Raw genomic sequence first — 6,170 nt, forward strand, 5'->3', positions numbered from 1 at the left:
GGCCAGATGCACCACTGTGCTGCCCTCCTTTGTCATTTGTCTTTCTCTTTGCAGAGTAAAGAACACAGCATGTGATTCATAAATTCTTGTTGAATAAATGAGTTACTGAATTCATAAAAAAGCTCTTTGATTACTTGAAGCCCATTTACTGGTTTGTTAATTAATTATTTATACATTCATTCCCCAAATAAACAATACAACATGGACTATACTCTCATGTGTATTTCACATAAAAAGAATGTCAGCTCTTAAGAAACTTAATCTTCCATTTTAATATTTAAGTTGTAAAGTGGGTGGAATTACATCTTTTATTTTACTTAAGTGTGAAGATGGAAACTTGGATGTGCTTATTCTGGCATTTGTCCCATAATTCTAATCAAAATACAGGATCTCTTATTGTCTCAACAGTAACTTGGCTTGCAGGACATAACACTTTGGGATTCTAGGAAATAATATAAATAACCTGTACAGGACTCCTCACCTTGGTGTCGTAGAAGGACTGAAAGGTCTTGGAAGAGATTTGTGGGGTAAGTATCTATCTGGATGCTTCTGGCTTGCAGAGGTTTATGAATTCCAACTGAGTGTTTCTTGCTGTACAATACAAGAATCTTTTCCAGCCCTGATTCTAGGAGAACACCTAACTTATCCTCCACAACACTGAAGAACAGAGATTGTCATTAGGCACTGGTTGATGATGGTTACATTGTGTCATCTGGAAATACAAGATCCATTCAGCCAGAGATTTCTATGCCTCCCTACCTTTGCAAGATTTTTGTCATCCAAGGTACTTCAGGGGTTACAATTTAATCCATAGTGAATTTGTAAAGAAAACAGATGACACATTATACAGAATCCTAGCTCCTAGAGCGAAGAAAATATGCAAAGTAAATGGCTTCTAACAAAACAGAGACAAAGTAGGTCAGCAGAACTCTTTTATGTTCAACAAATTACTTAACACTATAAAAATAATCCTAGCTGCAGGCAACTGCCTAGGTTGCATTGTATCATTGTACCTAGGCAAGTATTACACTGATGGAAGAAAAGCAGCTAATCGCTGGTGGGTGTCTTGGGCTTGGTTAATGCCAAATTTGTGTTAACTATATCAGTGTGTCAGCATTGCTGCCTAATTTTTAAAAAGATATATCAAGGGCAGATGCCTGCACACCAGCAGATAGGATGTGAGGACCTGTGCCTGAGCATGCACCGGCCTTGGGTGGGCAAGCAGGGTCCCAGGTTGGCATGACACTCTGCTGGAGGACTGGGCCTAGGGATCTGCATGCTTGCAGGCATGGGGGCCTGTGGACTGCTAAGGAAATCAGGCATGGAGATGTGTGGGAGGGACGACTGCTGAGGGAGAACATAACAGGTATGGTATGATTTCTCAGGGATTTCCACCAACCATGCGACTGTACTTGCAGGTAAATGAGAGGGCTGAGACCAGGTGCTTTGCAGGAGGGAAACCTGAGGAGCTTTCACAGCCAAACCAATAAATCTGCCCATGTTGGAGACCTGAGCTGGGATCATTGGTATCAACCAACACTTATTGGCACACATGAAAACCATGGGTCGGGGAGCCTGCCTGGTAGGGTTCAACCACAATACCTACCAGTGTGTGTTGGGGCAGGGGATGGATTATGTTAAGCTGGGCCATAACACTAACCAGTATGTGAGAGAACCAGATTTAGGAGCAGATTCCACAGGGGATTGTGGGATCACCCCTGTGGGACTGCCATATCATCTGGTTTACTTGAGGGCTGGGGATAGTGATGGGTTGAGTTGGGCATGACCATGGAACTGACCAATACTCTTAGGTACTAGGGTTGGTAGCCTGCAAGGCTGGCCAGGTTGTAGCACCCATAGGAACACTCAAGATTTGGGTGTGGGGCAGGTGGGCCACAATATCTATCCAGCACTCACAAAGGCTGAGATGGGGTGGGGGAGGCAGACTTTTTGTAAGGGCCTACCATCTGCTGGTATGCATGAGATCTGGATCTATAAGTGGGCCTATTGGGGAAATTGGGGAGTTTCCCTGGTGGGCCCTCACTCGCTCTGGTGAACAGGTGAGTCAGGGCTGGATGTTGACCAGGTTGGGTAGAGCTGCTTCACTTGGCAGATATATGGGTTGGCTCTGGGTGTGGGGGCAAACTGGGCAGGGCTGGACCAAACCATACATAGCACACTGGCATGCATGGAACTCAGGATAGGGTGTGGACTGTATCAGATTAGGCTAGGCTATCACAACGACCAGTTTACATAAAAGTTAGGGATGGGGGCAAGCCAGGCAGGGCTAGGCTGTAGCACCTACCAGTGAGAGTTGGGCCTGGTCATGGGCCATGCAGAGCCAGGCTGCAGCATCCAATGACCAATGCCAAGGTGGGTGATGGATTATGTTGGGCTTTGTGAGAGCAAACACTGGCACATAAAAGATCAGCGGTTGAGAGCAGGTTTGGCTGGGGAGCTAAGTGGACACCCTAGCTGTTCTGCAGTTCCCACTAGTGAGCACAAAAGCCAGAATCGAGGGGAGAGTAAACTGGGATGGACATGGCTACAGCATCCTTTGGCATGAGTGTGGACTGGGTGTGGGTTGTGCTTGACTGGGATAGGCCCCAGCATTTGTTGGTATTTGTAAGAGCCAGAGTGGGTGTAGGACAGCCTAGACTAGGTCTCTGCACCTGCTGAACCATGTGAGAGCTGGGTCTGGAGGTATGCCAGGTAATGCAAGGCTATAACAATCAGAATGGGTGTGGGCTGACTGGGTCAGGCTGCTGTACCTGCAAGGACAGGAGATGGCTTAATTCACGCTGATCCAAGAACACACTGGTAAGCAAGGGAGGTAATGTGATAGAGAAACATGAGAATTCTCTTGTCAGGACAGTTTCTGGAGGAGAGTGCAAGAATCAACACTGGGAGTAGTCCAGACCAGACCAGGTTATAGTATCCACAGACATACATGTAACTCAAGTCTGGGGGCAGGCCAGCCTGGTCCAGTTCACAACACCTTGTGGCAGATGTGAGAACCAAGAGAAGGTGCAGGCCAGACTGAGTTGGGCTGCAACACCAGACAGTTCATGTTAGACCTGGGATTGGGAGCAGTCTAGGCTGGGCTAAGCTGTGATACCAGACAGCCTGAGTTGGGACTGGGAATAGACTGGCTGAGACAGGCTGGAACGCCCACCAACAAATGCAAAAGTGAGGAAAGCCATGCCAGACTGCGCTGCAGCACGCACCAGCACATGTAAGACCCTGGAGGTGGGATGGGGCAGTGGTGAGCACAGTATGGAGGTTGTTGGGGCTCCCATGCTGGGCCACTGTTCCCACTGGTGAATGTGAGAGCTGGAAGTTGGGATTGTCCAGACTGGGCAGGGCTACAACACCTATTGGCCTGCATGTGAGTTGGGTTAGGAGGAGGGTCAGGCTGGACTAAACGACTATATCCACTGGTACAGGCATGAGACAGAGTAAGTACAGGCTGGTAGGGCTTTGATGCAGCACAGGTTAGTGGGTATTGGTACTGGGGGTAACTCTCATCTGGATAGACTTCAGAACAACCCAGAAAGTGCAAGATCCAGGGCTGGAATTGGGACTAGTAAAGAAACTGTGGGTATTCCTCTGATATACTGCAGCTCCCAACTATGAGCATGAGAACTAGAGCTGGGGGCGTGTCTGGCTGGACAGGTGGTGGCACCTGATGGCATGAGTGTGGGCTGGATGGTGGGGTCAGTTGGGTTGAGCTAGACTCCAACACCCACTGATCTGTATGAGAGCCAAATGAGATGTGGGACAGACCTGACCAGCCTACTGCACATAATGGTATACACAGGAACTGAGTCTGGGAGTGGGGCTGATGGGGTTATTGGCGGCTGCTTCAAGTCTGCTGCAGTTTGCACTGATGTTCATAGATGCTGAGTGTGTGGAACTGGGGACAGAAATGACTGGCAACTGCAACCGCAAGTGTGTGCGTAGGCTGATGTGGGTGATGAACTAAACCGGACATTGTGCTGTCTGGCATGGAATCAAGTCTGGTGAAGTTTCGTTTGGGAACTCCCCAACTGAATCACCGGACTCAGAAACTCCAACCATGGTGAAAATCACAGGATCTGTATTCTGACTGTGGATTGCTATTGTCAGAAATAAGCCTCATTTTTTTTGCTAAAGCCTGTTCAGTGGATGGAATGCCCAGATGCGCATGGGGACATGGCAACCAGTTCATTGAGGCCTGCAGAGGATGTATAGTACCATGTAGGGCAGAACAAACTGAACAGCTCCCCTGGCCAAGCTTTGACAACAAGTATCTCAATGAACTGAGACTCTAAGGTAGATTGGAACTTTGAAGGATTTCTTCAACCTTGGAACGATGAAACCAATAGCATCTCAGAACTATTGGAAACATTTTAAGTAGTAAATACTCTTAGAACATGCTCCACATCTGGGACCCTGGTATGACACTGGGTGGCCTTCCACAATTCCCAGGCGGTGATGCCATTGGACTACTGACAGAGGCCCTCTCCTCTTCATTCCCCACTTAGCCTAGTTACAGAAAGATAAAAGGAGGTTGGAGGCAGTTGTCTCACCTTGTTCCCCCACTCATCAACTCTTCCTACTCTAAATGGTCCATATGGGCATATGTCCTTCTCAACTATGTAAATATCATAAAAAAAGAAATAAATGTATTATTAAAAAAGAAAAAAGACTGTAGAAACAAGAGGTGGAGAAACAGACAGAACCTCATCTTTTATTGAAGTTAACAATCATTTATAAAATGATAATAATTAAGGGCCAACCTTTCAGATTTGGACAGAAACAAATAACAAAAACTTACTGAAACTGATCATGTAAGCAGAGGTTGAGATTTTTAAGCAGATTAACCAATTCACACAATAGCATTGTTTTGGGAATATATAATGCATTAATGTTACTTAAGTATTCATAGAAAAGAATTAAACTTTGAACTTCAAAAACAAATAGAAACTCCAATAGAGAAGATTACCAGAGTAATTAAAAAGAGTAAAATGTTACACATACACAACTGTGCACACATGCTCACCTGTGTTCACAAATTTAGTGCATCTACAATAATGGATCATCATTTCCAACAAACAACACAAAACATGACTCAAAGGAGTGCATGGGTTGAGCTAATGGAATGAAGATGAGGACACAGCAGACTTGGGTATTTGACCCAGCAGACTTTCCATGTGAATAACAGAAGTCCAAGAAAAAGAAAAATGAACATATAGAGAAGAAATTTTATGAAATGGTAGAGGAAAATTTATCTCTGAGTAGAAGACTCAAAATTTCAAACCAGAAAGTTTCTCTAAGTATCAGACAAGATATATAAAAGGTAATACATAATTTTGAGAAACATAGCACTAATACAGAATATAAAAGCATTATATTTCGGATGAACTGCAGTGTAGCGGTGTACATGAGAGGATGGGCACAAGTATGAGACCGATGACCATCTCAACTTATTTCGCCAGCCTATCAAATGACAAGGCCTTTGTGAAACCTGCGTGTGTGCAGACACTGCCAGATTTCCCTTATGATCAGCAGGTGGCAAAGGCTTCCAACATCTTAAGAACAAAGGTGCTTTTTTTGTGAGGACCAGCAACAGATGGGACAGTGGACCTTGTTGATCAAAAAGCCGATTTGAAAGAGGTCCTGATATACTTTCCAAGAAAAACTAAAACTAACCTACATTAAAAAAATATTTATAATTTACAAAAATTATATCATTTTCAAGTTGTAGAAGGTAAAATAATATCACCTTCACTGTAATTTCAAGGTTGCAGCGTTCAGAAACTGAAGTACTTTTAATTGTGGTAGGATTGGTTTCCTTCCCGGTGTCTATGTACACCCTGGCAGCATTACAGAATTCAATAAGTAGAAGAAAAATCTTAAACACTACCAGATATTGGAAAAGTTATTTAATATTTCCTGGAAATTATTTTTAAATATGTCAGTTATCTGCTCAGACTTAGTTCTCTGTGGCTTATCGTATACAGTTAGAACATTTTTCTTAGTTGCCTTAATATTCACAGCACATACATAAATAATACATTTGGATCGAGCATAGGCGTACATGTAATAGGGTAAAGGTGTGTACCTGCAGTTGTTTCTATATTGAATTCTAACTACCACAGTCAGATACAAGGCAAAATCAAATATGA

Source organism: Ochotona curzoniae, unplaced genomic scaffold (assembly GCF_017591425.1).
Source record: "Ochotona curzoniae isolate NIBS_2020 unplaced genomic scaffold, NIBS_Ocur_1.0 contig_3819, whole genome shotgun sequence".
NCBI lineage: Eukaryota > Metazoa > Chordata > Mammalia > Lagomorpha > Ochotonidae > Ochotona > Ochotona curzoniae.